At 38.4% G+C, this 12,692-nt stretch overlaps 1 protein-coding gene across 1 annotated transcript in view; it reads left to right on the forward strand.

The window, feature by feature from the left end:
• LOC307005547 (uncharacterized protein) overlaps positions 1–12,692 on the forward strand; it is a 34,601-nt gene that overhangs the window by 17,770 nt on the left and 4,139 nt on the right. The window lies entirely within an intron of this gene.

Raw genomic sequence — 12,692 nt, forward strand, 5'->3', positions numbered from 1 at the left:
AAGAAACATTTCTTATTATTATCAATGTTGAAAACAGTTGTTCTGCTTCATATTTTTGTAGAAACCGTGATAGATTTTTTCCCCAAGATTCTTCGATGAATATAAAGAACAGCATTTATTAGAAACAGAAATCTTTTGTTAGCCTTAAAATCCAGACCTAAATCTGAAAGATTTAATGGTCTGCCGTCGACTAATGAAAATCGGCCAGCTCGAGGGGCGGCACCAAGCATGCATTTGAAAATCTCACTGCACGCAATTGGATAATACTACGACCAATCACAACAATACACAAGTCTAACCGCATACACTACCAGCGGAGCTAACTGGTAGATTAGACTCTTGCCATATCCGGTCGGCAAAACAGCAAAAACGGCCTTCTTGCAAAGGAACGATTTGAGCGCTGTCTTCTTTTCCTCTTTTAGAGAAAAAGGCAAGTCTAAATCTTTTCAATGTAGTGCCCAAAGCCGTTTCAAACAACTGGTGTTCATCCATACATAGCCATCTTGCAATGTTTACTAATGACTTCGACGTCACTGCGCTGTCGTCATCTGTGGTTCTGCAGTTGGTTAGTATTGGTTTAGCTCGCCTCTGGCCTGCCTATATCAGATAACCCGATGCGATTGGTGCAGCTCAGATACAAGGGCATATTTAATGAGGATCATTACTCAACACCAGAGTAACTTGCTGAGCAAATTCAACTTGTGCTCTCGCGAGAAATCTGGATTTCCAGGGTAATCTTTTGTAATCTTTTAAACATATTTTTGAAAAATGTTATGAATCTTTGCTGAATAAAAGTATTCATTTCAATTAAAAAAATCTTACTGACTCTAAACTTTTGAACAGTAGTATACTGTATGTACACTGTAAGAATATACATTTAGCTTGTCACTGTCTCATGACAAGTGTGATGTAATTAATCAACATGAATAGGTTTAACTGCAGAATATTTGACTGATTTAACTGCAATATGCATAATCTATCAAGTCAAGTCATCTTTATTTATATAGCGCTTTTTACAATACAGATTGTTTCAAAGCAGCTTTACAAAGATAACAGGAAAATAATGCAAGAAAGTTTGCAGCGTCATAGTCCAGCATCCAGTGATGGTTCATTTCTGTTCATTTATTAATTTAGTTAATTTAACTATACAGCCCCTCTGGAGAAAACAGTGATGTCATCGCAGTGGTGTAGTCTACGTGATACGCAGGTATACGCCGTATACCCACTAGGAAATGCCAAGTATTTCCGTATACCCACTAAAAAAAGCGTGAGCATACGTAACAACTTCGTTTTGTGACAGAACTTTCACACTTTCATTCATAAATTCACCGCGTCTGTGTTTGCAATGGACACAGATCAAATCGCGTGAATATTAAAAACTCAAAGAGACTGCAGTTGTTCAACACGTCTCTGGGAATGAGCGCTCAATGTGTGCTCTACTACACACACACACTGAAGCAAGCGCGTGCTTGTGTCAGCGCTTCACTGTAGCTATGAGGACATGATGTAGGCTACACATGACACATGAACTTCATCACAGAGCTGCTATGAGAGTCACTTCATGAGAATTTCACCATTTCATTTGATAACTATCGCCATTCATTCGTATCATACACACACAGAAACTGTAATGTCTTTACGACAACCTGTCAAAATAAAAGTTCGGTATAAACTCAAAGAAATTATGAAAGAAATTGCACAGTAAAATGTACTGTAAAATAATAATAATGATGAAATCTATTAAAACTTATTTTAAAAAGGAATATCACACAAGTTTTCATACATGTTTTAATTTAAACAGTAAACAACAGTAAAGCCAAAACAATAACACAATTTTCTTTCAAAAGCACCATTTCTAAAAGTAAATTTGTATTTGTGCCTATAATGTTTTTTTATTATTATTATTATTGTCAGCTGATAAAACCTGTGCTTCAGGGACCATATTCATATAACATCTAAGGCTAAATGTAGAAAATCAGTCCAGTCTCCTCAGCTGTAAATGTCATTGGCTGTTAAAGTCTTGTGTTGCTTATAATAAATTGACATGTTGATAACACTAGTCTCATAATGCTCTCAATTACATGTCGTTGCATACTGTATGCATTAGTGAGTGTGGTGGTGCTTATGGGGTGATGAGACGGGTTCGGGGGGGGGGGGGGGGGTACTACACTACTGTGTAGTGAGTCACAGTATACTCACTACAAAAAACTAGACTACACCACTGTGTCATCGTCTAGCTCAGTTCAGTTTTCATATAATGGTGTCAATGCAGGCAGATCAATGATATTGTTGAATATTAAATGTCCCCAACTAAGCAAGCCAAAAGCCAAAGGCAACAAAGGTGACGGTGGCAAGGAACCAAAACTTCATCAGGTGACAGAATGGAGAAAAAAACCTCGGGAGAAACCAGGCTCAGTCGGGGGACCAGTTCTCCTCTGGCCAACGACTGAAGAGTGTATGATTATGATTCAGGCAGCATTACAGGTCAGAAGTCAGATTGGATCGGAACTATCACTATCCAGTTTTTGTTGTCTTTTGTGCACTCACCCAAGTGTCTCTGCAGCCACTATTGTCTGGATAACGATGATGTAATTCAGTGATGCTTATATAATGCGCTTCCCTATGTGTTCAAGAGATGGCACTGGTGCTCTGTGAGTGTGTTGCTCATGCTCTTGCTGTGGCATGAGAGGGATTACATCATCATCATCATCGTGTGTCCTCAGATTGCAGCCGGCGGTGTGCGATCAGCGCCATGCTTGACTGCACGTGTCTCTTTTCAGAACATCTCACCGAATGATGACATTTCAGTGCAAAAAGAGCCCTTGCAGAGATCGCCTGCAAATGCTATTAGTCACGCTCCAGATTATGAACGAAATTGATTCATACTTAAATTGATGTGTGGTGAAAATAAAAATCAGGAATAAGAGGTTTGGTAGTGAGGAGGTCACATATTGAGCAGCGTCTGTAGTTAGTGTAGAAGCGTCTCTCCCTCATTAGCACTCGAGGTCTTGCTGGTACCCAGGTGTCTGAAACAAGCCTATTAAATCTCCATGGCGATGAAATCAACAAAAGCACACCTCTTCTCTTCTTTTCTTGGGCCGAGCAGAATGCATTTCTGTGTGAAAACTGTTCTTTTGTAATCTGTTGTGATTTTAAAAGGACATTTGTTCTGTGTGTTTCATGAATGAAGACTTTAGCCACAACTTTAATTATTTCCAGGAACATATTCACCAAGGTCATTTTAGTTGGTGATTTGAGTGTGTATGAAAAAATCAAGCCATTAAACAAGTGAGTCAGTTTGACCATGTCAAATTGTAAATTAATGAAGTTTCCATTGTCACAGGATAAATGTCTCCATTTGATTCCTTCATGCAGCATATATGATTATAGAACCAGGGAGTTTAGTTGCCTGATGTAATTATCTGCACTGACTAGTCTTATATTTGAATAGAGCTGGTTGTATTCAGTCGTGTAGGGCAGCATTCTGCTCATTTTAGCTGCTAATAATTGAGGTTCAGGAATAAAGATTTATTATAGTCTGTTATTTGTCATCAAGGAAGTGAAAATACAGATCTGTGCTTACATCTACACTGTTGACCCTTCCCTTACCCTTAAACCCATCCATGCCACCAAACCTGCCCCTAACCTTACTATTCCACTTATAGCAGCACGTTTTGCAAACAACATGAACACAATAAGTACATACCAATTTGTTATGTCTTTATGTAAGTCCATAATAGTTAAAGACACCTACGTATATAAAGTTTTTGTGTTCAGGGTGCACATTTGAATTCTTGTCGGATTTTGCTTTCCCTGGGAATCGAGCCCATGTTCTTGGCGTTTTGGGCGCCGGCGCTCTACTGTTTGAGCTACAGGGAAGTTTACCTATCGATCGAACACGTGATGCACATACGTGCCGCCTGCATTTTCGCGGGTTTGCATTTTTGAGATTTGGGCAGAGAAAACGTATAATCGTTTGCACCTTCAAGCCTATTTCAGGGAGTGCGTTCTGGAGACACCAGGCACTTTTGTGTCGATTGGCGGCCGGAGCGCGTTGGGGGTTTTCTGTTGGAATGGTGTCATGTTGGCGGCCCCTAATGCTGGGCGTACACCAAAGGATTTTCACAGTCCCAGACTAAAGACCGGCAGTCTTTAGGAATCTTACTGAAGTCTCGGCGCGCTCCCGTCGTCTCGATCGTTAAATGTGAGGGGATAATCTGCAGTCGGCGACCCGATTTATGCCAGTCTTTCTCTAGTCTTTCATATCAAACATGTTTGATATTATCGCAAGTCCTAGCGTAGTCATAGTGACGTAAAACAATCAACAACCAATAAATTTGTTCTCAGAAAACCGGAAACAGGAAGCCATCAGTCACAACAAAGAAACATGTCGACGGACGTGGAAACACAACGAGCGCCAAGTAGGCGAAAATGGACCGTGGATAAAGAGGAGCGCCTTGTCGAGCACGCAAATGCGTCTCTATAGCACGCAGTGTGTTTATCGTGCAATTTATACGCGAAAATGAGATTTTACGTGGATATGATACGCACTTTATTGCGTGATATACACACGCACCCCACACCACTAATCCTACCCAAGCGTATAATACACACACACCCCACCCTAAACCTATCCATGTACTATGCACGTAAAAACTCATTTTCGCGTATATATTACACGATAAACACACTGCGTGCTGTATCTATACAGACGCATTTGGTGTGATCGGGTTGGGGCAGAGCAGCCGTGTCTTTTTGATGTAAACTGCCATTTATACCACGACAGAGTGGAAAAAGAAAAGAAGTGGACCGATATTGCCGAAGCCATCGACATGCCTGCATTTAAAATTATACCCTTTCAAGACATTTAGTTCAAACTATTGTTCTCATCATATAATGATAGGCTATAGATTCATAACCCCCATATACAGTCATGTGAAAAAGTTAGGTCATCCCATTAAATAGTCAACTCTTTATTAAAGGATAATTCCGGTATTTAACACCTTGAGTCTATATTGTAGTTCGTTTTGGATGAACAAGAGTGGTGGACAACATTTTTTTGACAATGGTTCCTCTCTCAAGTTTTTGACTATAAAAGAATTGGCCATGGACCCATTTAACATTGGAGTCAATGGGCATGTCCGAAAATGTCATTAAAACAGCCAATAATGTTCGTTTACAAAACTGTTAAACTCACCGAGTGGTTAGTGGTGTTCGTTGATGATTATAAACAATATATCGTCGCAATATATGATTCCAATCCGTTTATTTTGTGGAACTATTTTTTCAACAATGGGATTTTACAAAATGACGAATAAAACACGACAGAAACTGTATTTCGCAACACTTTTTGTTTCTGGAACATCAACTAACATCACTAATCACTCGGTGAGTTGCACAGTTTTGAGAACTAATGTTAAAGGTTGTTTTAATGACATTTTCGGACATGCCCATTGACTCCAATGTTAAATGGGTCCATGGCCAATTCTTTTATAGTCAAAAACTCGAGAGAGGAACCATTGTCAAAAAAATGTTGTCCACCACTCTTGTTCATCCAAAACAAACTACAATATAGACTCAAGGTGTTAAATACCGGAATTATCCTTTAAGAGATGTTCACATAACAATGTCTAATTTGATTTTTTTCCTGGAAAAGAAAGTGATTTATTGTAATTAAACAATATAAATTAACATATTTTTACTCATCTAACAAAAAATATGCATAAAAATGCCTATTTGAATGGAAAAAAAAAATTGTAGTCTTGTAAATAGTGTCACTACAAGATTCAGTGTTTGTAAAATCTTTAGTCTGAGACTGTGAGTCTGTGAAACCAAGGCCCCGTTTACACGATGGGAAAACGCAGATATTTCTCTGCGTTTTGGCCTGTCATTTACACGAAAACGCCGTTTTTATCCCAGAAAACGATTAATTCTAAAAACTCCGGCCAAAGTGGAGATTTCTGAAAACGCCGGTTATATGTTGTCGTGTCAACTGGGAGAAACGGGGTTTTAGGTTCTCTCTTGTCGATTCTGAGGATTCTGATTGGCTTGCATGGCTTTATTCTTCTCCCTACACTGCCGCCCATAGGTTTGGCATAGTTATAATGACGCTCGACGGCGTATTTATGCGGGTTGTGTGCACAATGTTATTATTGAAAACGGAGGGGGGGAAATATTCGTTTCTCTAAATACCCGGCTATGTGTAAATGTGGCCCAAGTCTTTAGATGTGAGCTGATAATCTTATAAAGTCTTTTCTAAATCTTTTCAAAGTCTTTAGGTGTACAGAAGGCATAAGTTAATGACTGATGATCTTCGCAACTTCACTGTAATGCTAATTTCTATTATCACTGTAAAGCTGCTTTGAAACAATCCATACTGTTAAAAGCTCTATATAAATTAAGGTGACTTGACTAAAGTGGGACTTTAAAAAAAAAAAAACATACTTTACATTTCTTTAGGTATACAACTTTTAAATGAGGAACAAATTACAGTGTTCCTTAATTAAATTACAATATTTTTAAATATCAATGAATCATAAAGACTGTTTTGCTCAGAATAAAACTCAGTCTTATGTCCTGCACTGATGATTATCCCTCTTTGATAAATAAACCGTGCATTAGAAGGCAGGAAACTATGTGCTGGAATATAACACTACGTGCATACATTTGAATATCAATGATTTGCGAGGATCTGACACCATTAACGAGGGAGTCTAACAGATGGCATAAGTGTTAAGTGAATGTAGGGCAAATTCTCCAATCACATGGTGTAATGAAGTCAGAGAGGTTTCTGGAGGAGAGTGAGGATGTGTGGCTGTGTTTGAGAGAGGGAAGGAGGAATCAGGGGGAAATTGCTGCGGCTCCGTCCCACTCCAGTAATGACAGGGAGGGATCAGAGGAGTGTAGAGACGTACAAGAGCCACTGATGGCTTTCACAGTTCAGTATCTCAGAGCTCCTGGTGACAATCCATCCACAATACTGTAATAATGCTGAAATAGGCCATTAAGGTGCCTCTCTGTGCCTCACTTCACTGATCAGAACGTGTGTGTGTGTGTCTGTGTCTGAGGTCTTTCAGCACCTCCGAACAGACTGAGATGTGACAAGTGCTAAAGTCTTGCTCGCTTCTAATTAGATCATGGCCTGCAGTGATGGCAGTAATGTAATATCTGAACCAGAGGTGAGAGACAAGAGAATAAAAGAGGATTTGGAGGAGAGAGTCAAAAATGTATTTTTCTTGTTACAATGTCTTTTCCTCCTGTGTCCTTGCCAGTGTGATCTCATTAGCATTAGATGTACCAGAACGTATTGCAGTACCTATTTTTTATGCAAATAATATACTTTTAATCAATAATAATATCACATCACAGCTTCTAAAACATAACAGTATGAATGTGCAGCTGAGATGCACAATTGAGGGTGAAGTCGTTTTTAATTGTAAAAAACTTGATCCTATCCTACCTTAATATTCAGCGAAATCTATAAAACTCTGTTTGATTGAGCATCCCAACCAGCCCGGCATAGCAAATTGTTTGACCATGTTGACGACAAGGAAAGTGTTCAGCAAAACCTGTTTTTAGAAATTACATACACATTTCAGCTGTAAAAATAAAATAAAATTATGTCATACAAATAGTTCATGTTATTACTTGAAGCAAAAATGTTTAAACCATTTAAGCACTTGTTTCATTCTTGAATGAATCAGAATTTTTGAATAAATCAGTTGAGTGAATCATTCAATGACCATCTTATAAAGACATGCACTTGTTTTCATTCCTGTATGTATCGGTGACTGCGTCCATCTCTGAGTAGGTACTTTTGATTAAGTAATTCAGACCATTAAAAAGTATGTTTTACAGTATATGGTATGAATTTAATCCGGATGTACTGCATTCATCTTCTTGTCATTGTCATGTGACCTATTGTACCAGGATCAGTTGTGTTGCATCACTGCATTCACAACTCCTCTACCTAGACTTCATCGGATAGTAAAGTGTTCATCGTATGCGCACTTCAGAATCTCTGCAGAAGTAGTAGATCATCATGTCCCCTAAAGGACTGCCGCTCTGCGTTTCACTCGTAGCCAAAATATGCTGTGACTCACTCCATACCCTGTCCATAAACAATCAGTGTACATTTCTGAGAACATATTTTAACATCCTAAGTATGTATATTCTGTATATTTTTTTATAAAATCTTAAAATTTTGATGATCAAAAAGCCCATGATAAATAACTCAACCCCTGTGTTGTTACATCTGACCCAAGATCTGGGTTACACAAAAACTTCCCTAACACTGGGTTGTTACATCTTATCCAGGAGCTGGGTAACACAAAAACCACCTAAACACTGGCGAAAATAACCCAAGATTTTTTAGAGTGCATGTTCTTTTTTAGCGGCTCCGTACGTTTCACCTATATTCAGGGCCCAAAACTAACTTTTTTCTTTCTCAACTGTTTATGCTCACTCAAGACAATTGACTATGTTTATCTAGGATACTCACGAGACAGTGATTTTCCGTAATATTCAAGAAGACGTGAAAGAGAGTTCAATTTACTATTCACGCCCTGTCTGAGACGCGGCTTTCTGGGTGCGCACTTCGAATGTTTAAACTTCCCACACATAGCGCAAAAGTCACGAATTGCACTTGAATATTTACATTCGCTTAAACACTGGCCTATCAACTCTCCAGAGAGAGTTCTCACAACATTTTTCATTTTTGTTTGTTTGTTTCATTTGTAAAGGGTCTTTGAGCTCCTTGGAAAGCGCTATATAAGACCTATGTTTTATTATTATTATAACATTGCATTTTAGAATTCATAAAAATGTTACTGGCCAACTGGAGAATGGCACCGTTTCATATACTCGCCAAAGCTCATTTTTACGTGCATTTGGCGTTTGATGAGTGTTAATTTTAGGGCCTATCTGTACTGGTTTACACTGATTTTTTTTTTTTTTTTTTTTTTTGGATTCCCACCAGAAATTTTTTAATTTTTTTAATAGTAATTTTCCAGAAATGTTTACAAAGGACAGGCACGTGGAACATAAATTTTTTGAAGCAGAAAGACTGAAATTGTGTTTTCTTGTGAAACATGCTCTAATAATCTTAATTTGTTCACAATTTTGAAACATATTTTTTAACAGCGTATATGACTACTGTGAATTTGGACATACTACTCTTTTCACATACTGTTTTTCACCTACAATATAGTTTGCAAAGTATGCATATTTTGGATGCTGAGCAGTCTTGAATGAATCAGTTATATCAATGATTCAATGACCTGCTCATAAAGTAATTTGTTGCCACCCACTTGTATAACTATGTACCTGCAGAAATGGTCACTTTAAATGCTCACTCCTCTCTGTCTGTTGACTAAATCATAACATATTTTTCTTTAAATGATGCATGAAATATTCATGTTTACAATTAAGCCAAGGCTGGTTTGAATCAGGCCCCTGGATATTTCATGTTTTGGAGGAACTTTTCCAGAACTGTATGTTGAAATTCTACTGAAAGAGGCTGCTGTACATGATTGGCTGAGATGATGGCCCGTGTAACAGTTGCTGGGCGGAGCTTGGACAGTTGCCTCCATGGGTTTGCTGCTAACTGGTAACAGCGCTCTTATAGGATTCTCCTGTCTGCCTCTGACAAATCAACAGGAATGCAAGAAAACACGGCAGCGAATGAAAGTCAGCACTGATTATCCCTCCCCCGGTTTTTGTACGCACTTAGACAAGGAGGAGGTGGTAATCAGTGCGATTTTATACAGTCCTCCCACCAAAAGCATGGTGATTTATTTTTGTCAGAAGTGGCAAATTGCTTTCCACCAAAACTGTGCCTTAAAATATTCCCAATTAAGCCTCATTGCAGAGTGATTCATACTGATTATGCAGTGTCAATGCCATTAAAGACTCAAAATCCCAGCAGTGACATCTATTGTGAGTTATACGCTTTACATCACTATAATAGATGAAAAAATGTGCTTCTTGAGAGCTCTGCTGTCATCCAGATGTATGTTAAGACTATGACTATGCTGATGTATGAGGTTAGGGGTCTGTTCTAAAGATTGTGTATTTGTTCTCTATGTTGAGACCACAATATAATAGAGATATTGGCACTTTTACTTTGGTACTGCAACTATCACTCGCATTTTCTTCAGAACAATGCAATTAATCACAGTATAGTACAAATCTTGAAATGTTTGCACAATTAAGAGCCACAGATCATCAGTGTGTTTCTTTGCCCTTGTGCTTTATAGAGGCATAACAAAACACCTCATGTTGAATAGGTCTCTTTCATCGTGCACATTCCTTCAATAAGCCTGCCAGTAGACTGAAGGTTACACATGTCTTTTTAATGGCACAATAGAAGCTTTAGAGTTGGTATATCGTTTGACAGACATACTCAAGTATAAATGCATTGCCACACTGCCAGGTTTTTGCTTAAAATTCCTTTTAAAGATTAGACATGATCAGTTTTTGGGAATGATAAAACTGTCATTTTGCTCATTGTTGCATTTCAAGGCTTCCGCCTACTAAGAAATAATGTCTGTTGGTTTTCTCAGTTTTGCCTTCTATTCCTTCTGTTTGCACAATCTTTTCATATTTTAACCTTGTGAGAGCAATTTGATGCCATCAACATCATGCAGTGAAATGAAATGCTCCCTTACCTGGTAAATTTAATCTACGCAAGGTCAGTCGCAACTGAAGTTGGCCGTTTGGTTGATCTCTCATCTTAATGTGTTGTAAAGGACAGCTTTACAGCCATGTGTTAATGACACTGTGGTAACGTGATTAAAAGCGCACTCATTAATCTGGCAATCAGCATGTTAAAAGCTGCTTTTATAAGCAAACAACAATATTTAATATTTCCCCCCCGGCTTTGATAGAAAAAGGTGACGCTGCCAAAGTGAATTAGCCAATCAGTACGTCTCCTTTAATGCTTCACAGCAGTCTTCACTTATGAGGAAAAAACAAACGCTGGAACTGCACGTCTGAGCAGACAGGTCTATCTGTGAGTGTGTCTGAGCCCTGTGCTGTTTTCGTGTCAATTCTTCATGAATTGCCATAAAAACATTACGTCCTTATCCTGCTTGCCAACCATCCTGTTTTACGATCCTTTGAAGGAGGCTTATTGGATTAGGATAAAGAAATAATATTTTGTCGTTTTAGTCGGTAGACTAAATGTAGAGCATGTTGAGAAAAACATTTCTGCACATTTATAGAGTTGCGCTTGACCTGAGAGATTAACAGCTTTGAGGGGTTGATGTGCGCAATATCATTATTATTCTGGTTTTATTTCTACCACTGGCCACTATCAGAATAAAAGTAGATCGTACTAGATTTTACTGTTTTTTTCTGAAGACAATACTGGTGTGTTGTGGATGGTTTCCCAGGTGATGCTGTGCTGTTGCTAAGGTGCTCTGGGTGGTTTCTAGGGTGATACTAGGTGTTTTCTTCCAGTCTGGTGTAAAAAGAGTCTCTGTGATCGTTTTTTGGCTTAGATCTTTTTGAATGGGTTTTCTTTAATAAATTCAGCCCACTGTTTTGTCTGTAAACATTTGTTATGTGAAACAGCCTTTTCAATTCAATTAAATACACATTTATTTGTATAGCGCTTTTCACAATACATATCGTTTCAAAGCACCTTTACAGAAAATGCATGTGTCTACAGTACAATTTAGAGTGACCTGCTATCAGAGGTGACTGTGACTAAGTAATTTTTTTCAGCAATGTATACAAATCACACATTTAGCCAACAATGTATTGATTCAAGGCAGAAACAATGAGCTCATTGAAGTAATTATTTTGAGTTGTGAACATAATGATTACAATACGGTATATGGAAAATTTAGCATTGGCGCATGTTGATTCAGAGTTTGCGTTACCCGTTGTCCTCGCAGGAGTTTTTCAGGGCAAGACTAAATCAAAAAACAACATGCAATCCCATTTATTTTGCTAAAATTATGATCATTTTGCAGATACTGCATGGTGGATGTACATGACCTGTAAATTCAATACAATAAATAGTTGAAATCCATGTTTATTATTGAATACACACCCACATAATCTCAAGTGCATAGCAACCTATTGAAAAAGTGAAATTTTATCATCAGATGAGCGGTTTCTGTTATACATATTTCATACATTATCAGTTTTGATGAGGTTAAGAATGTGTTTGGTTGCCTCTGGAGCAGCACATGTTTTGCATAAGAGAAAACTCATTTAATGCTTTTGATGCCAGGTGCATGCATACCAATCGCATTTGCACATTTTATTACCATATTCTTATGTTTGGCTCAATTGCTTGTGCTGTAATTGTTTGCATCAGATTCAATATGCATCACGTGGTCTAAGAACGAAAGTAAAGCTTGTCACAAACAGTGATGTAAAGCAGAATTCATGACAGCGGAGCGACTCTGATGCTCTGTCTCGTGGGTCGTGTAGTTTGCTTGGTAACATGTAGATGAGAGAAAGCTATAGCGAGCCTTAGGAGGTCTTTATTAAAATAATCCATAAATACCTCCTCTATAGCGTGTAAACAGCAGGACTTGTTCTTCTCCGGCCCGCGGGAGTTAAAAAGATTGGCCCAGTGCCTAGCAACCAATGACTGCCTTAACAGCTTCACATGTGTGAGTTCTTCACATCACCGCTGGAGCCGGTCCTTTGTGTAAAATCGTCCGAGAAGTGCCGAA

This window comes from Phoxinus phoxinus (assembly GCF_949152265.1).
Source record: "Phoxinus phoxinus genome assembly, chromosome: 10".
In the NCBI taxonomy this organism is placed as follows: domain Eukaryota; kingdom Metazoa; phylum Chordata; class Actinopteri; order Cypriniformes; family Leuciscidae; genus Phoxinus; species Phoxinus phoxinus.